Genomic DNA, 16,193 nt, shown 5'->3' with positions numbered 1-16,193 from the left:
GATTTGTCTGTAGATGAAAAGAGGCAATTCTTGCCTAGTGGCTGTCTCACACAACTGGAGTAACTCCAAAGATGCTCAATTTCTTCTTAAAATCCAAGACAGGAAGCTGTCAGGAGCAGCTCTTCCTTTCCTCTAATCAAAATGAACATTAATACAGAAATGTTTGTAACGTCAATTCTGTGGACTTCCGACATTTTGAAAACCAGCTATCCATGTAAAGCAATCTGGACTGTTGTCTGTTAACTCCTCCCAGCAATTTCTAAATAAAATATAGAAAACACCCTAACAATAAACTCAGAGCCATGAATTTGCTACAGGCCCTTAACTCCCAGGCTAACCATCTCAAATCAGTTAGAAAAGTTAAAGAAAGACTGGGTCTAAGCCTTGTATTCCTAAATGTGTTATATAGGCACAATGCCTATGAGAGTAACAATATTAATCTCATTATTATATCAATAAGAAGCTGGTACCAATGAAAACTTTAAATTTGAAATCAAAGTAAATTTTGTACTATTTAAGAAATTATAACTTCATCTTAATAACAATTATACATATTTCTACTAATAGGTTATGGCTATGCAATAAATCCTAGCTAATCCTCCCTGTTCCAACAAAACCACTACTTTCCCCTAGAAAGACAGCCCAATATTAACCACCTCAGTCCCCAAGCCCAGGGAATAGGGGCACTGACTCTTCATTAACTTATTCAAGCTGATTATGGGTGTTGAGATATTAGAAGAGGGGTGGGGGGAAGAGTAAATTGATAAGCCTCTGACATCCGTGTCTTCACTGCAACCAGATGAAATTCCAGGACATCAGAGGTTGGAGCAGATCTGCTCAGTATGCTTGATGAGTAGATACACCAAGATTGTGTATTCTGCAATATACAATTCTCAAAACACATTTTAGTATCAAGATAATTTTTTTTTTAAATTCTGGAATCTAGTCTTCTGGCGGCCTGCCTCTGTCATGTCTAATCCATATAATTCTGGGAGTTTCTATGAGGGTAATCTCCCACCATCCTCCCATTCCTACCTCCCTGCTCTCAAATTCCCCAACACTAGGGAATCCAAACTTTCAGGCACCAAGGCCATTTACTTCCACTGAATCCTGGCAAAGCCACCCTCAACTACCTATACAGGTGGAGCCCTGTGTCCCTCCCTTTGTGTTCTCAGGCTGGAGATTTTAGAATGGCTACTCCAGCTTGTTTCTTAGGATCATTTGCTTGAAAAATTGTTTTCCAGCATTTTATTCTAAGGTAAAAATCTATCTTTGTCACTGAGGTGGGTTTCCTGTATGCAGCAAAATGCTGGGTCCTGTTTATGTATCCAGTCAATTAGCCTCTGTCTTTTAATTGGGGATTTGAGTCCATTGATGTTAAGAGATATTAAGAAATCTTAATATTGTTGCTTCCTGTTGTTTTTGTTATTACAGGTAGAGTTATCTTTGTGTGGCTATCTTCTTTTGGGTTTGTTGGAAGAGGGTTACTTTCTTGCTCTTTCTAGGGTATAATTTCCCTCCTTGTATTGGAGCTTTCCGGCTATTATCCTTTGTAATGCTGGGTTTGTAGAAAGATATTGTGTAAATTTGGTTTTGTTGTCGAATATCTTGGTTTCTCCATCTATGGTAATTGAGAGTTTTGTTGGGTATAGTAGCCTAGGCTTGCATTTGTGTTCTCTTAGGGTCTGTATGACATCTGTCCAGCATCTTCTAGCTTTTATAATATCTGGTGAGAAGTCTGGTGTAATTCTGATAGGTCTGCCTTTATATGTTATTTGGCCTTTTCCCCTTACTGCATTTAATATTGTTTCTTTGTGCACTTGGTGTTTTGATTATTATGTGATGGGAGGTATTTCTTTTCTGGTTTAGTCTATTTGGCGTTCTATAGGCTTCTTGTATGTTTATGGGCATCTTGTTCTTTAGATTAGGGAAGTTTTCTTCTATAATTTTGTTGAAGATATTTATTGGCCCTTTAAGTTGGGAATCTTCACTCTCATCTATACCTATTATTCTTAGGTTTGGTCTCCTTATTGTGTCCTGGGTTTCCTGGATATTTTGTGTTAAGAAATTTTTGCATTTTGCGTTTTCTTTGACAGTTGTGTCAATATTTTCTATGGTATCTTCTGCACCTGAGATTCTCTCTTCAATCTCTTGTATTCTGTTGGTGATGCTTGTGTCTATGACTCCTGATTTCTTTCCTAGGGTTTCTATCTCCAGGGTAGTCTCCCTTTATGATTTCTTTATGTTTCTACTTATGTTTTTATGTCCTGGATGGTTTTGTTCAATTCCTTCACCTGTTTGTGTTTTCTTGTAATTCTTTCAGGGATTTTTTTACAACCTTAATTCAACAGGTTTTTATTGAGTTCCTGGTGTGTGCTAGGCATCAAGGCAGGACACACAGAGATATTAGATTGGATGGCAGCCCACTAGGAGGGCCTTCCTGCAGTCCCTCAGAAAAGCAATGGTAGACAGAGACACTCATCAATCGCCGACCTTCTCCTCTGTATAGTTTCAGGAAATGGAATTGTCCAGGAAGAGACACCTTAGGTGGTATCCAAGACTTAGACTTACATGTTCCATGTTTATAAGACACATGTGTAGAGCCCACAAAACCACAGATGTGTATACAAGACAAAAACTGCATTATGTGTGGCCCAGGCCCAGGCTTCATGTACAGAGTCAAAGTCCAAGTATGTACAGGTCACATGGATATGGCACAAGAATTCCATCTGCCCTAGCCAGGGCCAAGGGATTAGGGAGGGTCTTGGGACCACATGGCTTAGCTGGGGTTGGTACTGGCCCTCCGTGGCTGTGAAGAAGTCATCTAGAACGCTCCAAAGGTAGTCAAACATGGGTCGCTCCTCTGGGCGCTCCTTCCAGCACAGCATCATGAGGTGGTACAGCTCTTCAGGACAGTTGTCAGGTCATACCATTTGGTAGCCTCGATCCAAGTTCTAAATGACTTCAGGGTTGGTCATTCCTAGGTAAGGAATTCAACCATGGGTGACAATCTCCATCAGCAGGATCCCGAAAGACTACACATCTGACTTGATGGTGAAGGTCCCATAGTTAATGGCTTCTGGTGCTGTCCACTTAATGGAAAATTCGGCCCCCTCCCAGGCTGTGTATTCATTGTCCTCAATGAGGCATGCCAGGCCGAAGTCTGCAATCTTGCAGCTCAGCGTGTCAGACACCAGGATGTTGGCAGCACGCAGGTCACGGTGGATGTAATTCTGCTCTTCAATGAATGCCATGTCCTCTGCAATCTGGGCTGCCATGTCCAAAAGTTTGTTGACATTCAACTTGATGCCTGAGGGAGTCTTGAGAAAATCTACTAGGCTCCCGTTCTCCAAGTATTCAGTGATGATGTAGCTGGGCTCCTGGGTGACCACTGCATAAAGCCTGACTAGCTGTGGGTGCTGCAGCTGTTTCATGAGGTTAGCCTCAGCCAGGAAGGCACTGGGGGACATGCTCCCTTGCTTCAGACTCTTCACTGCCACCTTCGTGTGTCTGTTGTAGTATCCCATCCACACTTCCCCGAACTGGCCAGCTCCCAACCGCTCAACCAACTTCAGTGTCTCCCTGGGAACTTCCCATTCGTCCTCCCACCATGGTTTCTGGGGCTTCTGGGTCTGGCAAGGACAGCTCAACTTTGTGCACAACCCATCGAAGGCGTTGGTGTAATGGCGGACCAGATCATGTAGTCCGGGAAAAGTGATACGAGGGGAGATGTAGAAGCCACCTTTGTCTAGGTTACGGATCTTGTAATATTTCACCACTTCTCCCTAGTTCTGGTCAAAGTCTCTGATCAACAGTGAAAAGGATCCTGAAGAAAAATTGGAGAGGGGAGGAAGGAAGAGAAGAGAAATTGAAGAGGGAAAAGAAAAAGAGACATATTGCTTCCATAAATCAGGAGACCACCACACCGGTTCCCTACAGCTCCCCACCCCACCCCCCCCCCCACCCCCCACTCCCCACCCCCGTCCAGAAGTGCCCCTTGAAGGGATTTTTGTGCTTCCTCTTTAAGGGCTTCTACCTGTTTACCTGTGGTCTTCTCAAATTCTTTGAGAGTGTTATTTATGTCCTTCTTAAAGTCCTCTATCATCATCATTAGAAGTGATTTTAAATGTGAATCTTGCTTTGCTGGTGATATGGAGAACTCAGGACTTTCTTGTGTGGGAGAACTAGGTTCTAATGATGCCAAGTACCCTGGGTTGCTGATGCTTATGTTCTTGCGCTTGCCTTTCCCCATCTGGATCTCCTTAGTGCTACCTGCCCTGTCTCTGACTGGAGCCTGTCTTTCCTATTATCTTGGTTGTATCAGAACTGTGTAGGGTGGGTATAACTACTGGGGTTAGAGCTGGGGCCCAAGATTTGCTCAGTGCTCAGGCACAGACAGGAAGGAATCAGTGCTCCAGGCCAGGAGTAACTTCCTGGGTCCTAGTGGGTCCCAGTTACTCCCTCTTTGGGGCAGGTGTTGCTATCTCCTTACTTAAGATACTGCCTGGGTTAGAGCTTCTGGAAGGCCCGCTTCCTCTGGGTTCTGTGAGATTATGGGCAGAGTTGCTGCCCGGGATCTGCTCAGTGCTCGGGCCCAGACCAGAAGGAGAGATTAGTTGATTTTTTTGTATTATTTTCTTTGTTCCTATGTTATTAATTTCTAACCTGATTTTTTAAAAATTAATATTTTTGTCAATGAATAGGTTTGGGCTTAGTTAAATTTTTGAGTTGTTTCATCATTAAGTCTTTTATTTGTGCTCTTTCTTATTTTTCAATGTAGGTAATTAGAACTATACATTTTTCCTGTAGCACTACTTTCAATGTGTCCCACAGGCTTTGTTGCACTGTGTTTTCATTTAGTTCCAAGATTTTTTAAATTTCTTTTTTGCTTTCTTCTTTGACCCATTCATCATTCCGAATGAGTTGTTTGATCTAGTAAGTAGACTTACTAGAGATTTATTTGCTGTCAGTTTTAAGTTTTATTCCATTGTGGTCAAATAGGTAGGACACACAGAGTTATTTCAGTCTTTTTGAATTTGTAAACATATGTTTTGCATTCCAGAATGTGGTCTATTTTAGAAAAGCTTTTCTATTTTAGAAAAGTTGCTGAGACAAATCCATATTCTTGGGTGTTTGGGTGGAATGCTCTGTATATTTCTGTTAGGTCCATATAATGTATTATATCATTTAATTCTAATATTTCTGTATTTTATGTCCAGATGACCCATCTGGCAAAGAATAGGGTACTGAAATAATTTACTATTAAGGGGTTGATGTCAGTTGATACCTTGAAATCCATTAGTTATTTCTAATACTACGGGGTATACCAGAGTTTAATGTACATATGCTTAGCTTAGTGATATCTTCTTAGATAACTGTTCCCTTGATAAGGATTAAGTCTCCCACTTTAACTCTTCTGATTAGTTTTATTTTGAAGTACATTTTGTCAGACATTAGGATAGCGATGTCTGCTTGCTTTGTTCTTGTTTCTCCCAATCCTTGAGTTGCTTAATTAAGCCATTTAACTGTCTTTTGTCTGATTTTTAAAAATAGGCACATAGGGCTATACATTTCTTTTTAGAATTGCTTTAATATATCCCAGAATTGTATGTGTGCATTTGTGTGTTTTCTGTTCTCATTCTCATGTATTTCCAGCAACATTTTGACTCTTTGACCATTTATCATTTAGTAATAATGTTTAATCTCTATGATTTATATACTTAAAGAATTTTGTTTATTGTTGACTCTAATTTTATTACATATTTGGTCAGATAGGATACATGAACTTTTTTCTTTTTTTCTTTTTTGGTTGTTGTTTTCTTCGGTTCTGTGTTTGTTAAGGTTTTGCTTTGTGCCCTAGAATGTGGTCTATTTTAGAGAAGATTTCATATTCTGCCATGTAGAATGTATACTTTTTGGTGTTTGGATGGAATACTATGTAGAAATGTTTTAGGTCTGTTTGATGTAAAGTGTCAGTTAATTCTAGGGTGCCTATGTCAAATTTTTGTCCATATTAACCTACCTATTGGAGAAAGAAAGATGTTTAAATCACCCACTATTCTTGGGTTTGTGTTAATATGTGCCTTTAATTCCATTATTTATTAAATTGAGTGCCCCCATGATTGGTGTATATATGTATTTAATATTGTTATCTTTTCCTGATTAATTGATTCCTTAATTAAGATGAGGTTTCTTTCTTTGTCTCTTCTGATTAATTTTACTTTGAAGTCTATTCTGTCAGATAACAGGATGGTAATGCCCACTTGTTTCCTGGTATCATTTTCTTGGAATACTTTTTGTCACTCTTTCACTTTAAGGTGGTGCCTCTCATAAAAGCTAATATGTGTTTCTTTTAGACAATAGATAGATGGATTTTACTCCTTAATCCATTCATTTAGCTTGTGTATTTTGATTGGAGAACTGAGGTCATTAATATAGAGAGTTATTATTAAAAAGTGTGTGATGATTATAGTCATCTTGATGGTTTTTGCTGGTTTGTATTCTTAGTTGCAGTTTGCTTTTCTTTCTTTCTATTATTTTTAGACCATAACTATTTTTATTACATTACAATGATTAGAAGCAGTACGGCTCATGACAAAAATATTACAAATTTCAGATCATTTCACAGCACGTACTCCAATAAACATTTAAAAGTTAATTTTAATTAAGAGTGGTCATTTTTAAATTTAATGTTTGACATGACCAACATTCCCTAGGTCAGCGCAACCAAAGGATGGAAAACAACTAGATCACACTGTATATGTCCCACAACAAACAAACAAACAAACAATACAAAGAAAAAACAAAAAGAGAAAGAAAAAGAATGGAAGGAAGGAAAGCACAATGTACAAAATGTGCATGTTTAAGTTTACACTATACAAAAATAGTTAAAATACATTCCAGGTAAACATGTTACATTAAGAAATAGCAATAGTAAGAAATTGGCACTCAAATAAAAATGCAGAAGTGTTTTTAACATGAAGATATGAGACAGTAGAATTGGGGACCTGGATCTAAAACATCACATAGTTCACTCAGCTGGTTGGGGTGAGTCTGAACTGGCATTTTTACAGAACTTTATTTTCCCTAAATTCATCTAAAATGCCTACCACCATCCCAAACAGGTACTTCAAACTATTGGACTAAACCACAAATCTGAATCTAATTAAAAATTATTCTTTAAAAACTAACGTACTTCTTTAGAAATAATTTTCATGTTTTGACAGAATTTACAGCTATTGGGTATATCTGTTCAATTTTTCAATGCAGAATGCATGCTACCCAGTATTACACAGAAGTTATTAAGTATAAATTCACCTTTAAATAATGTTTGGGTTTTAAAAAATGACTACACAATTATCAAGAAATCACTATGTTTTTAACAAATGGAAATTAGTTAAATTTTTATTGCCTACAAAAAACCTTCACACACACACACATACACACACACACACACACACATATGTATATAAAATTGTTTGGGGAAAATGGAAAATCAGTAGAATACAAAATGAGATGAATTTGTGCAAACTGTAACTTTTGACATGCCTCACAGAACTTGTATCTATGTTATCACAAAATTGCGCAGTGGTGGCAAAGGTCTTGATAACCTATAAAAGTTAGGATCTAAATTCCTATGCAGTGTAACTCAGTCAGTAGAGCCTAGAATTCCCTATTGAAAATATTTACTCACTCAAATTTTATTTGCCAGCTATGTTCTTCCCACTAACATGTTAATGCCTATGACTGTAACTTAGCATTGGTTTTCAACTTCAACAAGGACTTTAAGGCTGCAGTAACTAGATAATGTGTTTGTTTCTAATATTCTTTCCCCTTTAAACAAAGAAACAAAAAAAAATCCAACACCACAAAACCCTTTTGTTAACAAAATTGTAACACAATTTGAAATTTACATAGTGGTAAGTACCACTACTTTAACACATTGCCCAGAAACATTAAAAATATCTGATTATACACTGCAGCTCTTGAAGCACGCCTGTTCCTCTGTATAGAAATGAGAGGTATTGCTAACTGCATTTTAAGACTTAAAATCCACCCAAAGAATGTTCTATGAACTTGTACAGTTTAGAACATTTCAAAAAATTAGATTAGGGGATTTCTGTTCCTTTAGAAAAATGAAATAATTATATAAAGTAATTTGACTTAAAAGTTGCATTAGACTCACAGAAAATAATTCTTGCTAAACTGAGGGAAAAAATTGTAGGAACCCAAACCCCTGTCTGTAAAACTAAAATCATGTATTTTGTTATGTCTAAGTCATATGCCATATGCCTTATAGTATTACAGATCATGCTACATACCAGTAGCCAAGGACTGTGTCCCTTCTTGGGGATACTGCACCACCAGTGCCCAGTGTAATGCCAAGAATATGACAAGCACTGAATAAATGCTGAGTAAATAATTTTTTTTAAAGAGAGTTTTATGACCAAAACTTTGAAGTGTTTTTCACTGTTAGACTGTGTTTATTAAAACAATAGAATCTATCACTTACCAGGATAATGGCTAGCTGAAAACTAAGCTCACCTTCTACTGGACTATGTTCTGTCTGTTCACACTAAATCTGAAAATCCCTACTGAGGCACCAGTAAACTGGGCAGTAGGAATGAAGTCCAAAGGATTGAGATTGAATTGATGTAGTGGCCCTGAAAACCAGCTATTAATTCAAATCCCACTATGGTGTCTGCTATTTTAAATCCTGAGGAAGAAAGCAATAGGGAAGCTTTGATATACCTACCTTAGTGGGCAACGTTCATGAAGTTGTCCATAGCAAAAACAAAGTTTGAAGTGAGGGAAAGTTATTAAAACTACACTAAGTCATGGGCATGTGGGAGACAGGCTGAAAGCCAAGTATGTTGGAGGGGAGTCCGGAAATTAGAGAATGGATACTGAAATATAAATTTTACCTCTTGCACAATTTGCCCAGGACTGGCAGTGAAGATGTTAATCCAGGTAAAACAGTTACAGATTGTGCTGAACTTGACAACTAGGTCAGCATGTAAACACAGCTGTGAAGTTAGCATCTTTGAGATGATTCAACACTAAACAGTGATTTGCTTAAAATCAGACTTCTAAAAGACAGATATCCAGTCCTCGTAGTCCAGTGATATTTCCATCTCATTTCAAATTATTTGAAGGAATGCTTTAAGTGCATGGAAGAGAATGTTTTTCCTGTTATCTATTCTTAAGGCATTAGATAATTTTAAATCCCTATCAGATTTGGGGAGTACTTAGGAAATATTTGTTCAGCTATAGTTGAGAGACTAGTCAAACCTGCATTTTCAAACTTTCTTACTTCATTGTTTTAAAGATTTACTCTCCTTGTAGCCTCCTACCCCAAAATCTCAATCTTAAAGTGAACATCAAAATTTATTTTAAATTGTTTATTATTATTATTATAAACAAAAGAAATTTCCTTGATTTGTCAGTAGGATCGTTACATGGTGAGAATGCATTGTACTAAGCCATTCAACTTTCCTCCTCCCCCATGTTGACCAAACAATGTATGGCCAACACTGAATGCAGCAGTGCTACAAAACCCAATAGTGTTCATCACAGGTTCATGTAAGGCCCAATACTGCAACTCTGGTCTCTTCAACACCTGCTAAGCTATAACTGTCTCAAATCATCTTCAGCTTCGCAACCATTAAAACTACTTTCAACAACATAAATTCAAAAAAGACTTGAAAATTCAGAACAATCTGACAAAGGGGAAGTGTACTTAATTCTTTTGAGAATTTTTTTTATATATGTAAAGTTGTTTGAATTATTACAAAAATTTAGTAGCATGTACCTATAGTCCAAATGGTTACTATTTCATATGGGGTCTGCCTTGCCAAAAAAAGCTATTATAGGAATCTTTTAGTAATTTAGCTAACATGGAAACTGAATGGATTTCAACGTTTTCCATTGCCATTTTTTCTTCATTTTTTCCCTTGTCTAGAAAAAATAAACTATTTGGGGGAGTGATCAAGATTAATAGCAGTGGAAAGCTAGAGAAAGCCTTTGTGAATAGTCTAACTCCACTAATGAAGGATGATAAACTCCAGGGCATGCTGGAAGTGGATTAAAGGGAAGCCCATAAATCTGTGGTCCCTTAGTCTTAGGAGAACCAACCATAAGGTCTCAAGTGAAGCTGTAATTACTAATGAATCCATTTGATGGAACACAGAGCAGGGATGGTTCAAAAGCTTCATCATTCTGGTTCACACCAATGTTCACAGTTGGTAAGAGAACTAGCAAGGAATCAACTACATGCACCAAAACCCCAAGACAGAGTCTCAGGTCTTTAGTCTCTTCCATGGGCATTGCTAGTTTAAGTCCAAAACCTAGGGAATACTGGCACTTAGAGAAAAGGTTTCCACTGTCCTTTTAAAATAAATATTTAAGATGAAAGCTGACAGTTTGCACGAACAGAAAAAAAGATTAGGTAACACTAGAACAAATGCTAATAATTTAGTGTAATGTACAAAAATCACACTTTTACTTAAGTGTGCCTTAAGAAAGTACAAACTATTCACATAACTATACACCTTGTCCTTGACTACTTCTTCTTTTTCCCATCTTTGCTCATCTTTATGTTTTTGAATTTCTCAGACTAATGTATAGAAGGCATCGTCAACACCCTGTCTTGTCTTCACTGAGGTCTCAGTAAATGGAATCCTATAACTCCTTGCTAACTCCTGAGCCTGTTTCGTGTCTACTCTTGTAGAAGACAAATCACATTTATTCCCTGCTAGAACCATAGGCACATCTTCAGAGTCCTTTACTCTTTTACATTGTTCTCTATAATGGTGAATATCTTCAAATGGTTTCATATTATTTATGGCAAATACACAAAGAAAGCCCTCCCCAGTTTTCATACACTGGTCCCTCATTGCACTGTACTCCTCTTGACCTGCTGTGTCAATAATATCCAAGAGACAGGTTTCTCTGTAGGAATCCTCTATCTTAGGATCATATTCATCCACAAGGTGATTCTGAATTAGCTGTATCGCCAAGGCATTCTTCTTGCCTACGCCACCAGCTCCAACTACCACAAGTTTATACTCAGTAATTTTCAGCAGGCCTGTCTCCACTCTGTGGAGCTGCTGTGCCTCAGGCTCCTGCAGCCTTCAGGCCTGTGCCGTGCTTGCTCTGTCAGCTGTCCTGTGGCTTTTATTGGCCTCTGTGTTACCAGGTCTTTTGTTTTTGTTTTAAGGAGAAGTTAGATATGGAGTCTTTAACAATGCCCATTGTGGGCTGTTGAGTTTTACACAGGAGCTAAAGGGACCTTCAGCCCACACCAGAGAGTAGCTCTAGCCAGAAGGTTTCAGTTGTCCCTTCAGTTTGTCCAAATCCACATGATGGTGCTGACTAAAAGCACAGCTGGAAAAGGACAGGTTTGTCTCCAGAGTTAGGGCAGTGTGCACTCAGCTTTCTGTGGTATCCATTGCAGTGCTTCTGCTGTTCTTGACCCATGGGGTCACCAGTTGCCAGTCTGAGTACCGGAGCTATCTGTGGAGATCTGTGGGTCTCTGGCCCTGCTGGAACAGCCGAAGAGTTACTCTCTCTGAAGGGAAGGGGAAGTCAACTGCTGCTCTGGAGTTGGTGCGGGGCCACCAAGCAGGAAGTGACTACTCTTTCCCAAGGTGTTAGCTCTTTATGACAGACACTCTCAGAAGATCTTTGATGAAATAACTCCCATGTTTTATTCCTTGTGGATAGGATCTTATATACATTTTAAGGTGGGTTGGGGTCTAAAAGTAGGTGCTTTCTATTGGCTTCATCTGAGCTATTAGGGATGCCTCATCCCCTGCACACAACCATTCTTACAGATTCCCTCTTATTGTGATATTCCTTTAGCCTCCCATAATAAAGAAAACTTTGCTTTGTCTGTACCTCTAACTAAAAATAAGGAGCCTATATAGAGATATCAATGGGAATTTTTTCCTCAAGGAATGATAAACAGGCTCATCGTGTGTCACCAATATATTACAGATCGCCTTGTTGCCAATGTGACAAAAACACCCTCAAGCTTGTATTATACATTATGTGGATTATATTTTTTTCTTGCAAACCAAAATTCCTACTGTTTAAAGGTGTACAGTATATTATTAGCTGATTTGGAAAAAAACTGATCTTGAAATAGCACCAGAAAAAATTACAACAAATCCAGATTCAAATATAATAATAAAAAAAAATTGGGTCATATTAACTATATGAGACTCCTCTTATATATTTCCACAAATGAACTACAACCATTTAAAAATATCCTTAAAGGATATTCTTACCTAACCTCTGCATGTATCCTTAGTAATAAGGTTCATGATGCATTACAGTTGATTAGGAAAACTATTCAAAATAATCAGGTGGAATGAATTAATTGTAACTTACCCGTATACCTTTATATATTGTCTAAAATGCCCTATATGTTATTTAGTTTCAACTCTTACTTGGGAAATGAAATTTAAAAAAAAAAAAAAACAGTAAATCTATATGAGAAAAGTGTTGGCCTGGCTGTGTCTTAGGTAGTGTCACCCCTGCTGATTTTTGTTATGTCAACTCTACTGAACTAGACTTCTGGTCTATCCATGAAGTGTTTGTGAGTGGATCAAGCTGTCACTGCTGACCTGTGAACTGAACTGTTGATTTCTTGACAACACAGATGGGAGTTGCTAAAAAGAATCTTTTCTAAAGAGGTCCACTTTCCCCATATTCTTTCCTTTCTACTACCTCTGATGGGTGGCTGGCTAGAAGGGAAGTTAAAGCATTTAGCAACCATCATTAAGATCTTGTCTTGTTCACAAAGAAGTAGAAGCATCGAAAAGGTTGGAGAGAATTACAGGCATGGTGGAGGCAGTGGTATTCTAGAATCTGAGCGGGAACTTAAAGGATGTGGGATTAAGGAGGGCAGCCTTGGCAGCAATGGCCCTTGAACCAGCAACAGTGGATACAGTCATTTCAACACCAGCAAGATACAAGCCAGATTGATTGGACTGCTTTGGCCCAAGATTGGATTGCACAAACAAGCCTCAGGACAGCAAAGCATCATAGAACAACCACCAGGAATGATGTTAAATGGACATGATATGTCTACAATGGAGTCTGGTCCAAATAATCATGGGAATTTTCAGAGGGATTCAAATTTTAACAGAATGTAGCAACCAGAATGGGGAATGCATCAGCAGCCCCCACATCTCCCTCCAGATCAGTCATGTATGCCACCAACACCAGGCCCAGTGGACATTGTTTCTTTTTCTGAAGACAGAAACAGACAGGACAGTGGGGAATTTGCCCCTGACAACAGGCATATATTTAACCAGAACAATCACAACTTGGGTGGACCACCTGATAATTTTGCAGTGGGGCCAATGAACCAGTTTGACTATCAGCATGGGGCTGCTTTTTGGTCCACCACAAGATGGGTTTTGTCCTCCTTATTGGCAACCAGGATCTGCAGCACCTACACAGAATTGAAGAGAGTAGCCACCATCATTCAGTGACTGACAGCATTTACCTATTGCACTTCCAGTGAAGCAGGAGCCTCCACAGATTGATGCAGTAAAACACAGGACTATTCTAGACTGGATTCATGAAGGCCTTAAGAAGATGGAATGTGAAAAGCAGAAGAAATTAGAGAAAGAAAGAATGGAACAGCAGCGTTCACAGTTGTCAGAAAAAGGAAAGGCCACTAAGGATGCTGAAGAAGGAGATGGTCCTTGTTTACCCCAAAGAAGTAAATCTGATAGTGATGAAGAGGATAAAGATACTGAAAATCTGGAGGCTGTGAGTAGTGGGAAAGTCACTAGAAATTTATCTACAACTCCCCAAGAAGAGCACAGTGAACCAGAGATGACCAAAGAGGAAAAGGAGTACCAAATGATGTCATTGACAAAAATGGTTCTAACAAATTTTTCTGAATGTCACAGATAAAGAAAAGTATTATGTAGCTAAAGATGCACATTGGAAAACAATGAAAGCTCCTGCAAAAAAGCTTGCATAGTCCAGTACACTGGCCTCCCTCACCAGCATCAGTGGACTGGGTGGTTATGGATCAGGAGACAGTGAAGATATGAGGAGTGACTAAGGTTCAGAGTCATCTGATACTGATGATGAATGGCACTGAATCCAGCAAAAACAAGAAGCTTTTTGGAGAAAAGAAAAAGAACAGCAGCTATTACAAGATAAACAGAAAGGGTTACAAAAGAGATGAATGAATTTATTCACAAAGAGCAAAATAGTTTATCACTTCTAGAAGCAAGTGAAGCAGACAGTGATGCAGTTAATGAAAAGAAAAGAACTCCTAATGAAGCTCCTTCAGTTTTAAAGCCCAAAAGAGAGCATAACAGGAAAGAGAAGGAGTGGAGGAGTAGGTCAGGCAGCAGTAGTAGTGGCAGCTCCAGTAGCAACAGCAGGACTAGCAGCAGTAGCAGCTCTGTCTCCAGTTCTTCATACAACTCCAGCTCAGGCAGCAGCTGCATGTCCTCTTGTTCCTCCTCTCCTAAGAGGAAAAAGAGGTCTCCCACAGTGAAAGCTAGACAGAGCAGGAGCTACTCTTGCAGAGTTAAAATAGACAGCAGCAGGACTAGGGTGAAGCTGAGAGATAGGAGGAGATCTAATAGAAGTAGCATTGAAAGAGAAAGATGAAGAAACCGGAACCCTTCCAGAGACAGACGTAGAAGCAGAAGTCACTCAAGAGATAGACGAACCAATCTTTCCAGTCGCAGTAGGAGTCGAGATAGGTGTAAAATTGAGGATCCACGCAGAAATCTTAGTGGGAACAGTCATAAGCATAAAGGTAAGGCTAAAGAACAAGACAGGAAAAAGGAGAGGAGTTGAAGTGTAAAGACAGGAGAAAGAAAGATAAGGAAAGGGACTGTGAACACGATAAAAGAAAAGAGAAATAGAAAAGGGAAGAAAAAGATTTTATTTTTTTAATTTTATTATTATTATTGTTTTGTTTTGTTTTTTCGAGACAGGGTTTCTCTGTGTAGCTCTGGCTGTCCTAGAACTCACTCTGTAGACCAGGCTGGCCTCGAACTCAGAAATCCGCCTGCCTCTGCCTCCCAAGTGCTGGGATTAAAGGCGTGTGCCACCACTGCCCCGCAGGAAAAAGATTTTAAATTCAGTAGTCAGGATGATCGGTTAAAAAGGAAACGAGAAAGTGAGGGAACTTTCTGTAGGAGTGGTTCTATATCTGTTAAAGTCATGAGATATGACTCTAGACAGGATAGTAAGAAAAATGCTACCAAAGATAGCAAAAAGCATTCGGCTTCTGATTCTAGCGGAAGGAGCAGTTCTGAATCCCCGGAAGTAGCAAAGAAAAGAAGGCTAAGAATAAGAAGCCTAAACATCGCACTCCATGGAGAAATCTTAAAAGTCTGGTAAGAAGGCAAGCCGCAAACAGAAGTATAAGACCCAATCAAGATCAACAACCCCTCCCCATCATAAGCGCGGCAAGAATGCCATGATGCCGTTTTTAAAACTTCCATGAGTTTAAGGGTTTGTTTCATTATAGAGGCACATTGTGGCTGTGTAGGTGAAACCAGATTTTTTTTTTTTAAAAAAAAAAAAATGTGTAAATAGATATCTTTTCCCAAATGCTGCTCCAAGTTACTTAATAGGATTTCTTTGTATTATATTTTTCAAGAAATAGTACTTAATAAGACTATAAATATGACATTCTCTTTCAGCTGTAATGTTCTCAGAATTATTCTTGAATGTACTATGATGTCAATAGAACCCTTTAGTTAAAAAAGAACCATCATTAAAAATAAGGTTTGAAAAAAAATTAAGGTTACAGGTGGTACCCAATGTGGGGCCAAACCCATGACGCTGAGATTAAGAGTCTCATGTTCTACAGACTGAGCTAGCTGGACCTCAACCATGACACTAGTGAACAGGAGGGACCAGGAGAAGTTCTCAGCTGTGCCTCACTCAACAAAGTGCACATCAGTGAAGACACAAGACCAATAAGTATTGTACAGCTAGGTCTATTAAATAAGCCTAGCTCAGCCTCCATCACTATCAAGTCCTTTTTATACTCCCTCCAAACACCACGTGTTCTCCATGGGTCTTATCTCAGTATGTGAGTCTGTTTCAACTGACATCACTCCTTCAATCAGCCCAAGTCTGAAAAAGCAACAAGAAATTACAGCACATCATCAGAAAATTTGGTTATTTTTTTCTCTAGG

The 16,193-nt window shown here is 38.7% G+C and overlaps 2 pseudogenes; both read right to left on the bottom strand.

Moving 5' to 3' along the window:
• Nucleotides 1–2,582: 2,582 nt before the first annotated feature.
• On the bottom strand, nt 2,583–10,326 carry LOC117694957 (proto-oncogene tyrosine-protein kinase LCK-like; annotated as a pseudogene).
• Nucleotides 10,327–10,534: 208 nt separating this feature from the next.
• On the bottom strand, nt 10,535–10,895 carry LOC143433740 (GTPase KRas pseudogene; annotated as a pseudogene).
• Between the last annotated feature and the right edge of the window lie 5,298 nt (nt 10,896–16,193).

Source organism: Arvicanthis niloticus, chromosome X (genome assembly GCF_011762505.2).
Source record: "Arvicanthis niloticus isolate mArvNil1 chromosome X, mArvNil1.pat.X, whole genome shotgun sequence".
NCBI classification, from domain to species: Eukaryota; Metazoa; Chordata; class Mammalia; order Rodentia; family Muridae; genus Arvicanthis; species Arvicanthis niloticus.
This window is presented reverse-complemented; position numbering and strand designations above follow the sequence as displayed.